The 17,301-nt window shown below is 43.8% G+C and overlaps 1 protein-coding gene across 3 annotated transcripts in view; it reads right to left on the bottom strand.

The window, feature by feature from the left end:
- Nucleotides 1-799: 799 nt before the first annotated feature.
- LOC149190387 (uncharacterized) overlaps nt 800-17,301 on the bottom strand; it is a 66,272-nt gene continuing 49,770 nt past the window's right edge. For all 3 annotated transcript variants that reach the window (XM_089412140.1, XM_089412139.1, XM_089412138.1), the window contains one exon: nt 800-891. The gene's annotated coding sequence lies outside the window, so the exon portion shown is untranslated. The remainder of the gene's footprint in view (nt 892-17,301) is intronic.

Consider the following 17,301-nt stretch of genomic DNA (forward strand, 5'->3'; position numbering starts at 1 on the left):
CGCTTGTTTGTTTTGTCACTGTTTGCTTTGACCGTTAGTTTGAATCAACAGAATTGAAAGTGAAGTTTTAAAATCAAGTGTATTGTACGGTAGCAGGAAGATGACAAACAATCCCAGCTGCATACAAAGGAAAAAGTGCCAACTATGCAAGGCACTCCCTTGTGCAAAGATGTTTTTGCATCTGTATACCATTTTGCAATAATTTGGTATAGTTATAACTTTCTTTTAAAATTTAAGCATGCACCATTATGAGTACAAGACTTCAAGATACATCAGTACTGGCACACTATTTTTGTAATTTTGTCTGAAACAAAGACACTGCACCATAACAAAAAGTACCACCAGCATAAACTAGTCAACAGTAACCATCAAATAGCACAGTAATAAGGCAAAAAACTCTGTTTACACTGTCCATAGAGGAAGCTTGATATGCATACAACAATATTTTTGCAACAGGAAAATATATATGTATAACATGAAGCTTTTTTTTGTAAAGAAGAAAAGAAACAGTAGATATGAATATGCTGGGCCAAGGTTCATGTTCCACAGAAGGCCATATCCTTGACACTAGTTGCATCGATGTTGGAAATTGTTTCATCATTAAGAGAGACAAGGAGGTCTGCAGACATGAGGGGAAAAAATTGACTCATGAAGGTTCCTCTGCCTATGCTTATGGTATTCTGATGAATGAGTCCATATAAACGAAAACAAAAAATTTAAATTTAAAAATCAAAGCAAAATAAATGGTCCATACCAGATATGCAGAACAAGAAATGCATGCCAACACATCATAGCACTGTTCTAAGATAATGTTTCCTCCATATCGGACTGCTAAGGAAACATGCTAGCCTCATGAATAGCCCTCTCTCTTTTAAATATGGTTGCTATGCTCTGCACGCCATCAAAAGAAAAACCTCTATAAATGAAAACCCCCAAAAAGAACATGCAAAATAAAGATGAATGGATTGACAGGGCACAGAAAAGCCTGCATAAGTAAGGCAGCCAAGGAATATATAGATTAAATTTTAATGCCAAAGAGTAAGTTACTAAGTGGACAAAATCAATATTTTTGTAATTGAAAAAAGAAAAAGAAAAATCAGAATGGAAGCAACTGAAGCCTATGTCAATTTTGCAGGTTCTTTTCAAGCATTTGGAAACTATAACAATCAGAGAAGAATGTCTGCCCTGATAAGAAAACACTTTCCAAATGCTTGAAAAGAACCTACAAAATTGGCATAGGATTCAGTTGCTTCCATTCTGATTTTTTTTGTTTTTCAACGACTTTACACACACAAACACAAACAAGGTGTCAGAGCACGTCACCAGGAAAGCTGTGGTCTATTTTTTTAAATCTTAAGGTCAACATTGAACAACAGATTTTGAATCCACAAGCATTGTGGTTTCCAATTCATCTTTTCATAAATTAATAGAGAAAGAAATAAGAAAAATGAAATATGCTGTGACTACCAATACTAGATTAAGATATGAATGAGCTATTGACAGAACAGTGAACTCCCTGTTCTTTGCAATGCCAGTAATCAGTTATCTGGGATTCGTCCAGCGTATATTACAGGAGGATTTTGTGGACCTACTCATTTCTTGAGGAGAATGGGTGAGGTATAAATGAATCTATTGCATGTGTAAGTGTGTGCATTTGGTATATTCATATGTGGATAAGAACATTACACAAAGACAAGAAGCAATGGACATCTATCCCACCAGGTTGCAAAGCACCTAGCTTCTCTCAGAGTTGTCTATACGGTGAATCTGTATATGCAGTAAATCTTTTCATTGTTTTTACAGTAAAGAAGTGACCTGGCAGATATTTTTTCTAGAAATGCAGGCAAATGAGTAAGATATCGTATTAACTAGTCAGTTCATTTGTATGCATGCCATAAATCAGTAGGATGTAATCATGATCCTTTTATTAATATTACAATAATTTTAATCCATCCAAATCTCCATCATGAATATTTCCTGGTCATGAAGTTGGACAAGCATAATCATTCTCCATTTTCCATCATTATATAACAATGTGGAAAAAGTCGAAGTCGGGATTAATTCGGCAAGGGTCCAAAAGTTGAAAAACTCGTCAAAGTCGGGAGTTTTTTGAAAAAGTCGGCAAAAAGTCGGCAAAATTAAAAAACACAAAATTATTCATTTTTTATTTTTTATTTTTTTAACATCTAGAGTATCCACAACATCAAATAAATGCATTTCCACATAAACATGTAAAGTAAGCTAATATATAATATGTATATGAAGTCTAGTGCTACATCACATATCAAAATAGTGAATCAACTCCTGAATTTTGAGTCCTGTCTGAATCTCAACTCTCAAGAGTCAAAATATCAACAAAAAATATAATAATTGCTTTATCATGAGTCATCTAAAAGTCATCAAGTAATCAGCCACTGAGATCCTCTTCCCCTTTTAATTTTTGTTTCCGTTAATTGTATTAAGAAATAAGTCATGCATTTATTCAGCAGATTGTAATCTGCTTGGGTAATAAGGTGTCAGGTAGTAGGTCCAATGAAAATAAACAATGAGTATCACAGTAGATGTGAAAATTAATGCTTGGTGACTCCAAGCTGCTTATTTTCTGAGAAGACAGTAGATGTCAGATTACTAACCTAGCCTTGGCATCTATTATTCAAAAACTCTTGGAGGTAAAATCCACTTCTGATACATAACCTTTCCCCACATTTACAAGGAGTTCACCACTAAAGAAGATTCCCTTTCAAAACGTGCTCTCATTGCAGGAAGGATCTTTTCTATCACAAGATTTCACAAGTACTTTGTTCCTGTCTGAAAATGGGTTCTTTTTTGAGGCACTGGTTTTGTTTTTTTGGACAGGTGGTTGTTATTTGATCTTCATGACCTCCTCTTTGTTGTTTCTTCTGGAAGCATTCAACAACTATAACAATGTTTTTGATGGTGTGGGGTTCTTTCTACGGAACACTGTTGTATGCTTATCCTTTTGGTACTTTTGTAATCTTTTGAAGGGGCAGTGGTTGTTAGAGTTTGGATCACTGAAAGCCTGGAGGCTTAGCCAATGTATACTTTGCTTTCTAACTAGAAATATGAAGTATAAAGATTTGTTTTTCCTTGGAAAACAAAAACATATCTTAACCTCAAAACTAACAGATTACAAATGAGACTACTATGCTCGCAAGAAGTATGACAAACAATACAATGCAATAACTTGAAAATGCATGGATGGAAGCTTCAATTTACAGTTTTTTCACCTTTGCGGCCTCTTTATCCGCGGCCTGGGAAGGGAGGCAGACTTTTTGGGTCGACTCCCGATTAAATCGGGAGTATAAGGAAAAAATCGCGATTTTTTCCTTTGTGAAAAAGTCGCCAAAAAGTTGGGGGATTAAATCGTTTAGTTCAAAAAATCGTGTTTTTAGGATTAAATTGGGATTTTTTGTAGACTTTTTCCACACTGTTATATAAAATCTCCAAAGCAAATTGACAAAAAAACTAGATGATCCAGACGTGGAGGAATGTTTAGGGTTACCGCAGCTTTAGGGCTTCTGCAGCATGGATGAAGACATCCAACTGGCAGACTATATGAATTATCCACACAAGGAGAGGATATCTGGTCATATCCAAGGAATGGATCACTAGGGCAATTTACCTAGGGTGAAAACTTAAGTCACAAGACACAATGACATGGAACATGAAGGACACAGAAATAAGAGTGTCTGACATGAGACACAGCGACCTCAGAAACAGGACATAGAGTACACGGTTTACACACACACATACACATATATATATCACAAATACAAAAAGAAAGACATAAAGATTCAAATTTTATTAGAATTTAGAAACGAGAATATTTACATGATCCAAATTCAATCATACAAGTAGTTACTACTTAGTACTTACTAGTACTACATCAATGGTGATAAATCACAAACATACAAGAAATTAGAATGATAAACTGCATTTTTCTCATTAAGTCATCAATATCAAAATGTATTACATAGATACTAAGTCACTGCTACTCTAGGTGGGAATATCAACTAGCTTACATGATACAAATTCAATCATACAAGTAGTTACTACTCAATACTTACTAGTACTACATCAATGGTGATCAAATCACAAACATACAAGAAATTAGAACCATAAACTGCATTTTTCTCATCAAGCCATCAAAATCAAAATGTATTACATAGATACCAAGTCACTGTTACTCCAGGTGGGAAAATCAATGACAAATACAAAATAGGGTAGATAGTAGAACTGTAGATGGAAGAATTTCATAGATTGTGACTGTAGTCCTCCTCCATGTCAATCAAAATCAGCATCAGTGCCACTACTCTCTCCACCATCCTACCCCTCCTCTATATCCAATCCAATCAATGGATCTGTTCGTGTGGAGGATAACCCCTCAAGAGGATCACCATCATCAAAAGTGACTAGCTCTAGCACTGGTTCATTAAGATCCAAGTTGCCTAATGCCAACTCAACATTGATGTCTAAACACATATCATTAGGAAACACATACCACGTCTTTGTCTTTCCCTTCAACCACTCCTCCCTCTACCTATAAATAAGACAAAGGTTGGTGTGCACATACACCATTGTCTCTAACCTTGATTGCTCAAGCTTGCTCCTCTCCAAACTGTACAAATTCCCACATGTACTCCAATTCCTCTCGCAACAAGAAGATGATGTAACTGGAGACTCTGAGAGAGGAGACTCATGGCTAACTACTATAGAAGAGGGTATGTTGCCACATAAGTTTCTCGCCAAGCATAGGGCTTCTTACCCCCCCCCTTTCAAAGTTGCAAATATAATACCCGACTAAACACCAAGACACCTTAAAGCTCCAACCTGCTAAATAAATGAGTAAAAAATAGGGGTGAGTTGCCTTTTTAGAGCTCGCAATCACCACTTTTTGAGAGGACAAGTGCACTAAAATCAAGACACGTCTAGGGCAGATGGACATAAGCTTCGCACATGTCCTATGAATAAGACGCATGCCAAACTCGTGTGTGACACATGTCCCAATGAATCTGTGTCCAACACGTGGGGTACCAGACAAGTAGCCCACTAGGGGCAGGTCCTATGAGTTAGGTTAAATGTGTGGCAGTGGACAAGTGTACAAGTGTACTAAAATCACCACTTTTTGACAGGACAAGTGTACTAAAATCAAGACACATCTAGGGCACATGGACATAAGCTTCGCCCGTGTCCTATGAATAAGGCGCATGCCAAACTCGTGTGTGACACATGTCCCAATGAATCTGTGTCCAACACATGGGATACCGGACAAGTAGCCCACCAGGGGCATGTCCTATGAGTTAGGTTAAATGTGTGTCAGTTTAAGCAAGGGAGTAAGAACTATGGAAATAGATTCAAAAGAGGGTAGAAAATTGTTAATTTTTGGTATGTTCTATGCTTAGAGCAATTTATTTCAATTTTCACAGTTAGCTCAATATCTTTTCCAGATTAGCAATCACATCAGCATTAAAGTAAACTGCAGATAGAACATAAACATAAATTGCAGAAGACAAGCCAAGACAAGAGGACACAAGATGTGGCACTAGCCAGGGACAAACCCCAATGTGGGGAAATCCTTGATCAATTCTTCTTATATGTTCTTCAATAGTCAGCAAAGAGAGAGAGAGAGAGATAGTACGTTGACAACAGAAGTCAACACTTCGACTTATCTAGATAAGAGCATAGATCATCTCTAAGAAGATGATACATGAGATCAGTTGAAGACATGCAACTTCAATTGATTCTCCAAGGTGACTCCTTCACCTATCGTTGTGCTGCATTTCGTCATCATGTTGCACCTCACCGCGCTACACCATGCTGCACCCATCATCACTATGCTGCATCTCATCACGCTTTAGTAATCATGATTGTACCCATCACTGTACTGCATTATGTGCCATTGTTGCACCATGTTGCCATACTGACCTATGTGTAGGTTGCACCTTGCTTGCTTGTCGACCCTTGCTTGCTTGTTGTCCCTAGCATGCTTGTTGTCCTTAGCATGCTTGTTGTTGCATGCTAGTTGTCCCTTGCATGCTAGCTGTAACATTGCATGCTTGGTGTATTTGTTGCTAAGTACCATACAACTGTCCCAATGTTAGTTAGTTGTCCCTTGCATGTTGCTCTTCTTCGGAGACAGATGCTCCAGTTGTTCCGGCAATTTCGGTTGTTCTAGACAGTTCCCGGTTGTTCCCGACTATTCCCGACAGTTCCAGCTGTTCCCGGATGTTCCCGACAGTTCCGGCTGTTCCCGGCAGTTCCGGCTTCTGCCCTCTGCATCAATTTTCCCAACAGTTCCGGCTTCTACCCTCTGCGTCAGCTTTCCCGACTGTTCCAGTAGTTCCAGCTTCTGCCCTCTGCGTCAGCGTTCTCGGTTGTTCTGACAGTTCCAGCTATTCCTAGCAGTTCTGGCTTCTGTCCTCTACGTCAGCTTTCCCGACAGTTCCGACAGTTCCCAGCAATTCCGGTTGTTCCCGGCAGTTTCCAGCAATTCCGGCTTCTACCCTCTGCGACATCTTTCCCGGTAGTTCCAACAGTTCCCGGCAATTTCGATTGTTCACGACAGTTCCGGCTTCTGCCCTCTGTGTCAGCTTTCCCAGCAATTCCTGGCAGTTCCGGCTTTCTGCCCTTTGCGTTAGCTTTCCCGGCAGTTCCGGCTTCTGCCCTCTGGATTAGGGCAGCGTTATCCCTCAGGATCTCTCCTCCTACTAAAACCCAAAGACAAGTAGAGAGGAAGAGATCCCAAGTATGTTGAAATGACTTGAAGGCCACCTCTATTTATACTAAAACGTTGAGCACAAGTGGGGTTTATTTGGTTGCTGGCCGACCTTGACGAATTGTCCCATAACACAAATAAATTCATATCTCCATGAATACTTATCGGAATCGGATGATCTTTAGATTAATCCTACACCTCTCGATGAGAGGGATCCAAGAAAAATATCAGCTTCCATTAATAAGATGACCCACATGGAGTTTGGCCCTAGTTTCCAATTTTAACACTCCCTCTCAACTAGGGAGAACTCCATCCGCTGATCCATATGTTCGACTGTACTATCTCTGCCATCAGTGCCCTGCACTGCTCTGCTCTGCTGAGCTCTGCTCTACTTTGCTCTGCTCTGCTAAACCATGAAGAAGAAGAATTGATCAAGAATGTCTCATACCATTCTCTACTGGCCCGAAGTCAGTTTCATCTGAAGAGAGTGTGTCACATCACTCTTACTGGCCCGAAGTTAGTTTTATTGATCCCGAATCAATGTCACAAGAGAGTGTCTCAAACCACTCATACTGATCCTAGATCAGTTTCATTGATCCCAGATCAATGGAGGTCATCCTAACATAGGGAGTACGGTAGATACATCGATGCGTCCATTGATAGTACTACTATGGTCCCTAACCCCATTTCCCTGCTCATTGATCAGATGAGAGGTACTTCCCATGAGTCCCAGACTGCATGGGTAGGATGCCTCGACAGGAGAACTAATCATCCTGTCCACAGGAGAACGAATCATCTTGCCCCACAGTCGCCACGGGAGAACTAATCATCCCGACCCACAGGAGAACTAATCATCTTGTTTCACAATTGCCACGGGAGAACTAATCATCCCGACCCACAGGAGAACTAATCATCTTGTTCCACAGTTGCCACGGGAGAACTAATCATCCCAGCCCACAAGAGAACTAATCATCCTGTTCCACAGTCGCCACGGGGTATCACAGGGGAAGGTTGAACCTGTCATCCTGTACATAGCGCACCACCAGGGGAGGGTGAGTCGCCCTGTGGTCATATGTTGCTCCAGTAAGTACCCCAAGCCCCCCAGAGCTCCCAAAGCTCAATGCATGCAACATGCAGGACCCTTATAAGAAGGTCTCTCAACGACTCCAAGTCGTTCGGGAAAGTCACAGATTTGACCTTTCCCTGGGGCTTTGACAAAATGTCTGTGACCTGTACATCAGTCTCAATGTGATGGAGCCTCCTCGCTCATCGACTTACCATATCCCAGATAAGGCAGTATCTGATGTCTATCTGTTGGAGCAATCATCGAATACGGGATTCCTCAATAATCGAATCCCCCCTCTGGTTGTCACAGAGAATCACAGTGGTATTCATCATGTGTACAAACAGCTCACTTAAGAGCTTCTGCAACCATGCAGCTTCACACGAGATCATACTCGTAGCTATGTATTCGATATCAGTGGTGCTTATAGCAACCAACTTCTGCTTTCTGCTCATCCACGATATCAAAGTAGAATCCAAAGAGAACCAACACTGAGAAGTGCTGGAGTGATCCTCCACACTGCCTCCCCAGTCAGCATTCAAATAATCATGCAGTTTCATATTTCCGACAGTGTATCTCAATCCATGAGAGATTGTGCCCCGAAGATATCTCAGAAGATTCTTGGCACCAATCTAGTGAGGCTCAATCAAATATGAGCTCACCATGCTAACTACAAAACATATGTCCGGACGGAAGTTCACCAAGAACATCAACGTGAATGAGTTTATGAAACTCAGAGGCATTTCCCAAATCTAGTCCGACATCACTACCATATAACTTCTGAAAGTTAAGATCCTCGAGGTAGTCACAGGCTTGCAGTTTATCATTCCACATCCGAAATCCAACTCCCTCTTACTTTTGCAAATGAGAGGGTCTGCACCTGTCAGAAATAGGTCATCCTCATAAGGTGCCGGAGCTTCTCGGCCCCTTTCTATTTGAGTGTCAACTACCTATACAGTTGAAGTCTCAAGAAGACCAAATCCCCAACCTCGAACTACCTTTCTACTCGGCCCCTGTCTGCATAGAGTTTTTGCTGGTTTTGCGTAGTTTGTATGTTATCTTTGAGAACCCGCAAGATATTTTGGCTCTCCTGAATCCAATCCTTGGCCCTACGGGTCTTGCTCTCTCCAAACATCACATCACCAAAAGATAATGCATCATAAGTGTATAAAGCTCTGAATGGGGACATACATATGGACATGTGGTACATTGTGTTGTAGCAATACTCGCCCAAATGCAACCACTGTACCCATGCACGCTGATGGCCCATCACATAGTTACATAGATAGCCCTCCAGCCATTTGTTGACTATCTTCGTCTACCCATCAGTATGGGGGTGGTGACTAGTGCTCGGAGTGAGCTTTGTGCCCACTAGTCAAAACATCTCCTACCAAAATCCCCCCATAAACTTGTTGTCCCTGTCACTGACAATGGTTTTCGGAAGACCATGGAGCCGAAATACCTCTCTAAAAAATAGTTCAGCATCCTATGAGGCTAAATATAGGGCTGAAATAGCAAAGAAGTGCGCAAATTTTGTCTATCTGTCTACCACCACGTATATGGAGTCCTTGCCCTAACTATGGGCAACCCGGTAATAAAATCCATCGATATGCTCTCTCTCATTTCCCCTCATGGATAGGACGAGGCTGTAGCAACCCAGCAGGGTGTGTCTGCTCACCCTTGTTCCTTTGGCACATATTGTTGATTTCTGGTAGCATCGGATGTGCTCTAAGTCTCAAATTTTGCGAGAGGCTTAGGCCCATGTATTCCAAAGAACCCAGAAAACGTTTTGGGAAATTCTACCCAGAAACAGTTTTATTAAAATAATTAATTATTTTTAAAGGGACCCTAAGTCTAAACTTAGGAAAATAAAATAATTAAAGGGTATTAATATAAATTGTGCGTGTAACTTCTAGAATAAGACAAGGATCAAGCATAAATAATCTTAGCCATTGATTAATTTCTAATCTGAACCGTTGAATGTCAACAAGGAGATTATTTAAGGAGGCTTGAGGGTCACTTGGAAAGACACAGAGAGTTCAGAAGTTCAATTTTCTGAAGTAGAGCAAAGGAGCGGCCGGGAGAATTTCGATAGTGAGTTGTTGTAGTGAGGGGCAAGGATAGTTGGGTTGGAGTATCTTCTCCTATACCCAAGATAAGATAAGCAGCAGAGAGGCAGAGAGACACCAGGAGGAGGCAGCACAAACCCAGGAGGGGTTGACGCTAGTCCAGAAGGGCCCATGTAGAGCTTGACGATGAGCCAGGAGGGCTCACGTAGAATTTGTGTAGTCTTCAGCGTAGAAGTCCGAGTTTGCTGAGGGAGCTAACATTTCTGAGCCGAGAGGGCTGGAAACTGCTCCAGAGGGCAAATGTTTCTTAGTTGCGCTGACGCGGGGCCAGTGCAGAGATAGTCGGGGACAGTTGGTTCAGCCGCCGGAACAGACGGGAATTGCTGAGTAGAGTGAGGTAATCTCACTAAGTTTTTCTGCCAATTTATTTTCTCTGTAACTGGATTGTCGGGAGGGCATCCAGAGTTGTATTCTGAAACTACTGCTTAATAATATAAAACCTTCAGAGTTGTTGCACCGGTTTTCCAGCATTAGGCTTTTCCGGGGACATTTGTCCAAAAAATATTGTCACTTGTGTGGATTTTTCTCTATTGTTTTATTCTTGTTTTGGGCAAATTAATTAATTAAGTGAAGGCTGCAATTGTATTAGCTTCGATATTTGTTGTAGAAAGCAGTAGATAATTTGTTTCGGTAATTAACAAATAGGAGAATTTTAATCAGTTGTTGCAATAGTTGATTTGGGTGGGATTCTCGAATTTTCACATGGTATCAGAGCATTGCAGGTGAAGCAAGAAGAATAGTGCCAGAGAACCCAATGCTGAGCAGAAGAGGGAGATCGAAAAAGCTGGAGAAGACAGCAATTCGAAACCCCAGAGGGTTGGCGCAATCCTAGCCAGAGGGTTGATTTTCGAGGCAGTGTCTCTCTGAGTGAATCAACAGAGAGGAACGACTCCCAATTCGAAACTTTGTCGGGGCAGAGGGAGCAGCGTTGAAGCCTCAGCGTGAGGAGAAGCTGGTGGGATGCAGTGTTTTATGCATGCCATTTTGTTGGGCAGAAAGACGTCAGAAGAGAAGAGAAGCACAGTGAGGGAACTTTTCCTCAGCAAACTTCCCACCGAAAAGTCTGATTTCTCATTGAATGAGCAGCAGCAGTGAGAAGCAGAGAGGAGATTTTCGACATTTTTTGGTAGAGATGACAACTAGTGGATTGAGGGATCAAGATAGGTTGGACGGAGCATCAAACTATGTCATCTGGAAGGCTAGAATGTCATTCCTTCTAGACGAACATGCCCTCAAGACATATGTCAACAGCGTGGTGGTTGTGCCTATAGATGCAGATTCGTTGAAGAAGTACCAAGCTGAAATGACAAAGGCAAAAAGGATGATCCTCGATGGAGTGAAGGATCATGTTGTCTGTCACATCGCTAGCAGAGGGACTGCTAAGGAGATGTGGGATGCGTTGTCTACGCTATATCAAGGATCTTCCGAGCAGCAGAAGATGTACTTGGAGCAAAAGTTGAGATCTACTCAGATGCAAAAGGGGGAGCGTGTAGATCCATTCCTCATGAAGCTTCAAGAGACCCGTGATGAGTTATCTGTGGTGGGGTCCACACCTGAAGACTTAGAGTTGGTTAGACTGGCCCTTAATTCTGTCTCAAATGAGTGGCAAGTCTTCGTCCAGAGTATCCTGGGCAGGGCGACTTTGCCGAATTGGGATGAAATGTGGGTAACTCGCAAACAAGAGGAGCTAAGGAGAGACTTGGTCAAGTGTAAGCTTGATGGAAGCAGCAACAGTGGGTCAAAGCCCAAGGAGGAGGAGGGTAATGTAGCCCTTGCATCGAAGAGGCAACAGAAGTAGCGAAGACGTAAGAAGGACATCTTAAAGATAAAGTGCTTCAAGTGTGGTGAGATGGGTCACTACGCAACTCAGTATCCTCTCAAGAAGGGGGGAAAGGATAAGAAGCACAATCCGAAGGTTGCACTCGCGAAGATCGAGGAGGAGTTCACCATGACAGCTGAGATACCTCTAGGATGGAGGCGGGCTGATTTGGAGTTGTAGTTCAAAAGAGCTACAGATGGGCAAGATCCTCAAGGAGCCCACCTCTTGGATCAATTCCTTGCTACGGGAGCCCAGATCAAAAGTAGCAGGATGGACTAGTGTCGGATGGTGCTGAGGAGTGTCGAAGAGACAGTTGCAGTGGCTAGGAGCGCCAGAGACTGAACAGCACAAAGCAGAGTTGGCAGCAATGCAGATGGCACAAAGCAGTAGTCAGCAGCAACGCAGTAGATTCAGAGGGTCAGCACAAAGACTAGCAGCAGTCAGGTTCCAACATTCACATGGTATCATACTGAACACAGTTAGTTCAGTAATTTGGGATGTTTTTCCGTTGTTGATGGAGTAGCAGCAATAGTTTGCAGTGCAGTGGCAGTTGGCAATGGCAGTGCCAGCGATAGCATGGATGCAGGATTTAAAAGGGAGTTGCAGTATGGATGCAGTGTTGACAGTGGCAGGGTCAGTAGCAGTATAGTTGCAGCATTTGCGCAGTGGTTGGTGGGTAGCATGTCAGACATCAGCAACGTAGAGGGAGATGTTACAGAACAGAGTGATGCTCCAGCAAGGTGCATTGCTAGAGCACATTCCTCGCCAAGAGGGAGTGTTGATTTCTCGTAGCATCAAATGTGCTCTAAGTCTCAAATTTTGCAGGGAGGCTTAGGCACATGTATTCCAAAGAACCCAAAAAGCATTTTGGGAAATTCCACCCGAAAACAGTTTTATTAAAATAATTAATTATTTTTAGAGGGACCCTAAGTCTAAACTTGGGAAAACAAAATAACTAAAGGGTATTAATATAAACTGTGGGTGTAACTTCTAGAAGAAGACAAGGATCAAGCAGAAATGATCTTAGCCATTGATTAACTTCTAATCTGGGTCGTTGAATGTCAACGAGGAGATTATTTAAGGAGGCTTGAGGGTCACTTGGAAAGACACACAGAGAGTTCAGAAGTTCGATTTTCTGAAGCAGAGCAAAGGAGTTGCTGGGAGAATTTCGAATGTGAGTTGTTGCAGTGAGGGGCAGGGATAGTTGGGTTGGAGTATCTTCTCCAGGACCCAAGATAAGCAGCAGAGAGGCAGAGAGACACCAGGAGGAGATAGCGCAGACCCAGGAGGGGTTGACACTGAGCTTGAAGGGCCCATGCAGAGCTTGACCCTGGGCCAAGAGTGCTCATGCAGAAGTTGTGCAGTCTTCAACGCAGAAGTCCAAGTTTGCTGAGGGAGTTGACATTTCTAAACCAGGAGAGATGGAAGCTCCAGAGGGCAAACATTTCCCAATCGAGCTGACGCAGAGCCTTTAGAGGTTGACGTAAGGCCTATGCAGGGACAGCGCAGAGATAGTCGGAAACAGTTGTTTCAGCTGCCGGAACAGCCGGGAATTGTTGGGTAGAGTGAGGTAATCTCACTAAGTTTTTTTGCCAGTTTATTTTCTCTGTAACTGGATTGCTGGAAGGGCATCCAGAGTTGTATTCTGAAACTACTACTTAATAATATAAAACCCTCAGAGTTGTTGCACCGGTTTTCTTGCATTGGATTTTTCCAGGGACATTTGTCCAAAAAATACTGTCACGTGTGGATTTTTTTTCTATTTTTCTATTCTTGTTTTCGGCAAATTGATTAATTAAGTGACGGCTGCAATAGTATTAGCTTCGATATGTGTTGTAGGAAGCAGTAGATAATTTGTTTCGGTAATTAACAAATAGGAGAAGTTTAATCAATCGTTGCAATAGTTGATTCAGGTGGGATTCTCGAATTTTCATACATATCACACTCCCAGACATGCCTCGAAACATCATCTTTGAGGCCCCTCCATGCAAAGTGCTTGATAGCCCTATAGGTCTTGATAAACCCCTGATGCCCTGCTAACAGTGATTCATGGGCAGCCTGCATGATCTTCTCCCTCAACTGGGAGTTGGGCACTAAGTAAATCCAGTCCCGAAAGCAAATCACCTTGTTCATCACCCTGTATCGGTCATCTGTCACTGCACCATCAAGGACCTCACATGCAAATCAGTGCTTGGAATACTCCACTAGCAATTGCACCCTCCAATCTGGCGCAATGCTCATCAATGAAATGGTGGCCGACCTCCTACCCGTGACATACTCAATGTCAAAGTCGTATGCCTGAAGCTTGCTCACCCACTTGTGTTGCCTCTCCTGTAGCTGCTTCTGCTCCAAGAAGAATCTAAGGTTGTTGTGATCTGTCTTCACCCGAAACCTATTTCCCACCAAGTACTGCCTGAACTTGGCTAGCGCATGCATGATGGCTAGCATCTCTTTGTCATAGATGGAGTACAACCTCTCATGGGGTAGTAGCTTTCGGCTCTCGAAAGCTATCAGGTGTCCCCCCTGCATCAATACTGCTCCTATGCACTCCCCTGATGCATCGCACTAAAGTACAAAAAGGTTGCGAGAAACCTAAGATTGCCAACGCTGTGCAATTACTCATAACCTATTTGAGGCACTCAAAAGCCTCCTGTGCCCCATCTGTCCACTCAAACGCCCCCTTCTTCATCAAATCGGTGAGGGGAGTTGCTAACTAAGAGAAGCCCTTCACGAACTTCCTGTAGTAGGTACAGATACCCACGAAACCCCTCAACTCTGTCACATTCTGGGGCACTGGCCAGTCCCAGATGGCCCTGATCTTCTCCTCATGTACTCTCATGCCATCTTCCCCAATAATATGCCCCAAATAGAGCATCTTTGTCAACCTGAACTCACACTTGGATAGCTTGGCATAAAACTGTTGCTCCTCCAAAATACGCAACACCGCCTCCAAGTGTTGCAAGTGCTCCTCCCAGGTCCAGCTATAGATCAAAATATCATCAAAGAACACCAACATTGATTTTCGAAACTGCCCACAAAACACGTGGTTCATGCAGGACTGGAAAGTGGTCGGTGCGTTGGTTAGCCCGAAGGGCATGACCAAGAACTCGAAGTGCCCATAGTGACACCTGAAGGTTGTCTTAGGGATGTCCTGATCCCTCACTCTGATCTGGTGGTACCCCGAACGCAAGTCGATCTTGGAGAAGAACTTAGCCCCTCTCAACTCGTCCATCAACTCATCTATGTGTGGGATGGGGTAACGGTTCTTCAGGGTCTTCTTGTTGAGGGCTCGGTAATCTATGCACATGCGTAAGGACCCATCCTTCTTCTCCACCAGGACAACTGATGAAGCAAAAGGGCTGGAGCTAGGCCTAATATGCCCAAGTGCCAACAACTCATGAATGGCCCTCTCAATCTCATCCTTGTAAGCCTTGGGATGTCTGTACGGGGTGGTAATCACGACCTGTACCCTTGGCTCTAACTCAATCGTGTGCTCAAACCCCCGATCAAGTGGTTGCCCTGGCAATATGTCTTCAAACACCATCAGGTACCTGTCTAAGATGACCTGTACATCAAGGTGTGGTGGCCCGAGCTGACCCCCAGCCTAAAAAATCCTCAACTCTACTGCCCACTCAATGTCACCATGCCTTAGGTTAGCCTCCATCCTGTGTGCTGAAACAGTTTGTGGTGGGTAAGAGTGCATGCCCCTAAGGACCACCAAGTTGCCATCTAGCCCTGTAAACTCCATCTCCAATTTCCTCCAATCAGTAGTGACCCGACCAAGAGAATAGAGCCACTGGACACCCATCACCACATTGGTGTCTGGTACATCCACCACGAAGAAATGATCAGTGACTGAATAGTTCCCCATAGTCACTGTCAGAGCAGGAACATAGCGTGTACACTACATGGTCCTGTCCCCTGGCACAAGGACTGAGAACCCCTCAAACTCCTCGGTCGTGATCCCTCTCCTCTGCACCATCTACGCATCAATGAAGTTGTGGGTGGCCCCACTGTCCACCAAAACTGAGACATGTTGCCCCTGTACTGTGCCTTTGATCCTCATCGTCAAAAACTTAGGTACCCCACGTAAGGACACAAGGACCCCTCTTGCTGGTGCGAAAGGGGCTCCCCCTGGCAGTGGTGGTGGTGGTGGTCCCCTCTCCACGTGTGCCACACTGTCATCTCCACTTGCCTCCAACTCTACATCGTCCTCATGGTCACTGTCAGAGTAGACCTCAATGTAGTGGGCCTTGCCCGTTGTGCATCTATGCCTTGGTGCCCACGGTTCCTGACAAGTGAAGCATAACTTCCTCCTCCGGAGATCTCTCTAGGTCTCCTCATCCAACTGTCCTCGCCCCTGGTTGGCTCTCAGTGGTGGAGCCCTAGTGTCTCTCCCCCTCTGCTGGAACCCCTGTCTGGGTGGTACTGGTGCTCTAGTCCTAGGTAGGGCATCCTGCAAGTCTCGCGCTCTCCCAACTGCGTCCTGCAAGGTGGTGGGCTTGTTGGACTTCACCAATCCCCTCAATGGCTCTGTTAGCCCCTCTACGAACATGAAAACCCTCCTGGCCTCTGATAGGTCAAGCACCATCACTGACAACCTCAAAAACTCAGAGATGTAGGCCTCAGCACTCCCTGTCTACTTGAGCCTTGTCAACTCCCCAAAATGCTCCTTCGAGTCTCTCCTCTCAAATCGCTCCAACACCCTCCTAGTGAAATCCTCATAGGTTGTAACCCTTGCATGCCCCATCGTGGTTAGCCCATGGAACCACCAGTCGTGGGCTTCTCCCTCTAAATGCAACGTGGCAATCTTAATTGCCTCCCCCTCCATCATCTGGTTGAGTTGGAAGTAAACATCTAACTTCTCAACCCATGCTTTCGCTGAGCTCTTGGACGAACCATCGAAAGTTGGGAGGAACAATCTCCCCATGGTGCGCTGCAAATTGGTACCATGCGTGTAGCTTCCTCCGCCTTGCCCTTTTCCCCTGTTATTACCTTTCAGCTGACAAAAGTCCCTGAAGGTAATGGCCTCTCTAAAGTCAAGCCCATAGGACTGATACTCCACAAAATAGTCCCCCATGGGCATCTCCTCTTGCCCTTGTGGCCCTCCAACACCAGATGCTATAAATGTGGGAATAATGGACCTAGGTGGTGTGCTGGGAATGAGGGGTGCATTGGGGCCATGACCCCCTTGGTGATGCGAAGTACCGAAGCCCTCGCCAATTTGGAATTCCCCTTGAATCCCTTTGCCCCTGTTGTTACTGCAATTTTGTTGCCTCAGCTCCTCAATACCCTTAGACAAATCCTGAACGGCCTTGAGAAGATGTTGGGAAAACTCCTCCTCTTTACTCCTTTTGTCTCCCTCGTTATCCCCCATGTTTGGCCTTTCGACCTCTAGTTCAACTATCACTGGATCTAGGGTAATTTGTAGCTGCCTCTCTCTGCTCCTGTACCTCTGCCTCCAGTAAGTCACGTTTTGTTGGTCTTCTGGTGTCATAGACTGATGTTGCTCCCACAGGCTGAGCCAAGACTATGAGCTTTGATACCACTGTAA

This window comes from Pinus tabuliformis, chromosome 3_1, assembly GCF_031772625.1.
Source record: "Pinus tabuliformis cultivar Carrire ecotype Pingquan chromosome 3_1, CPIR1, whole genome shotgun sequence".
Taxonomy (NCBI): Eukaryota; Viridiplantae; Streptophyta; class Pinopsida; order Pinales; family Pinaceae; genus Pinus; species Pinus tabuliformis.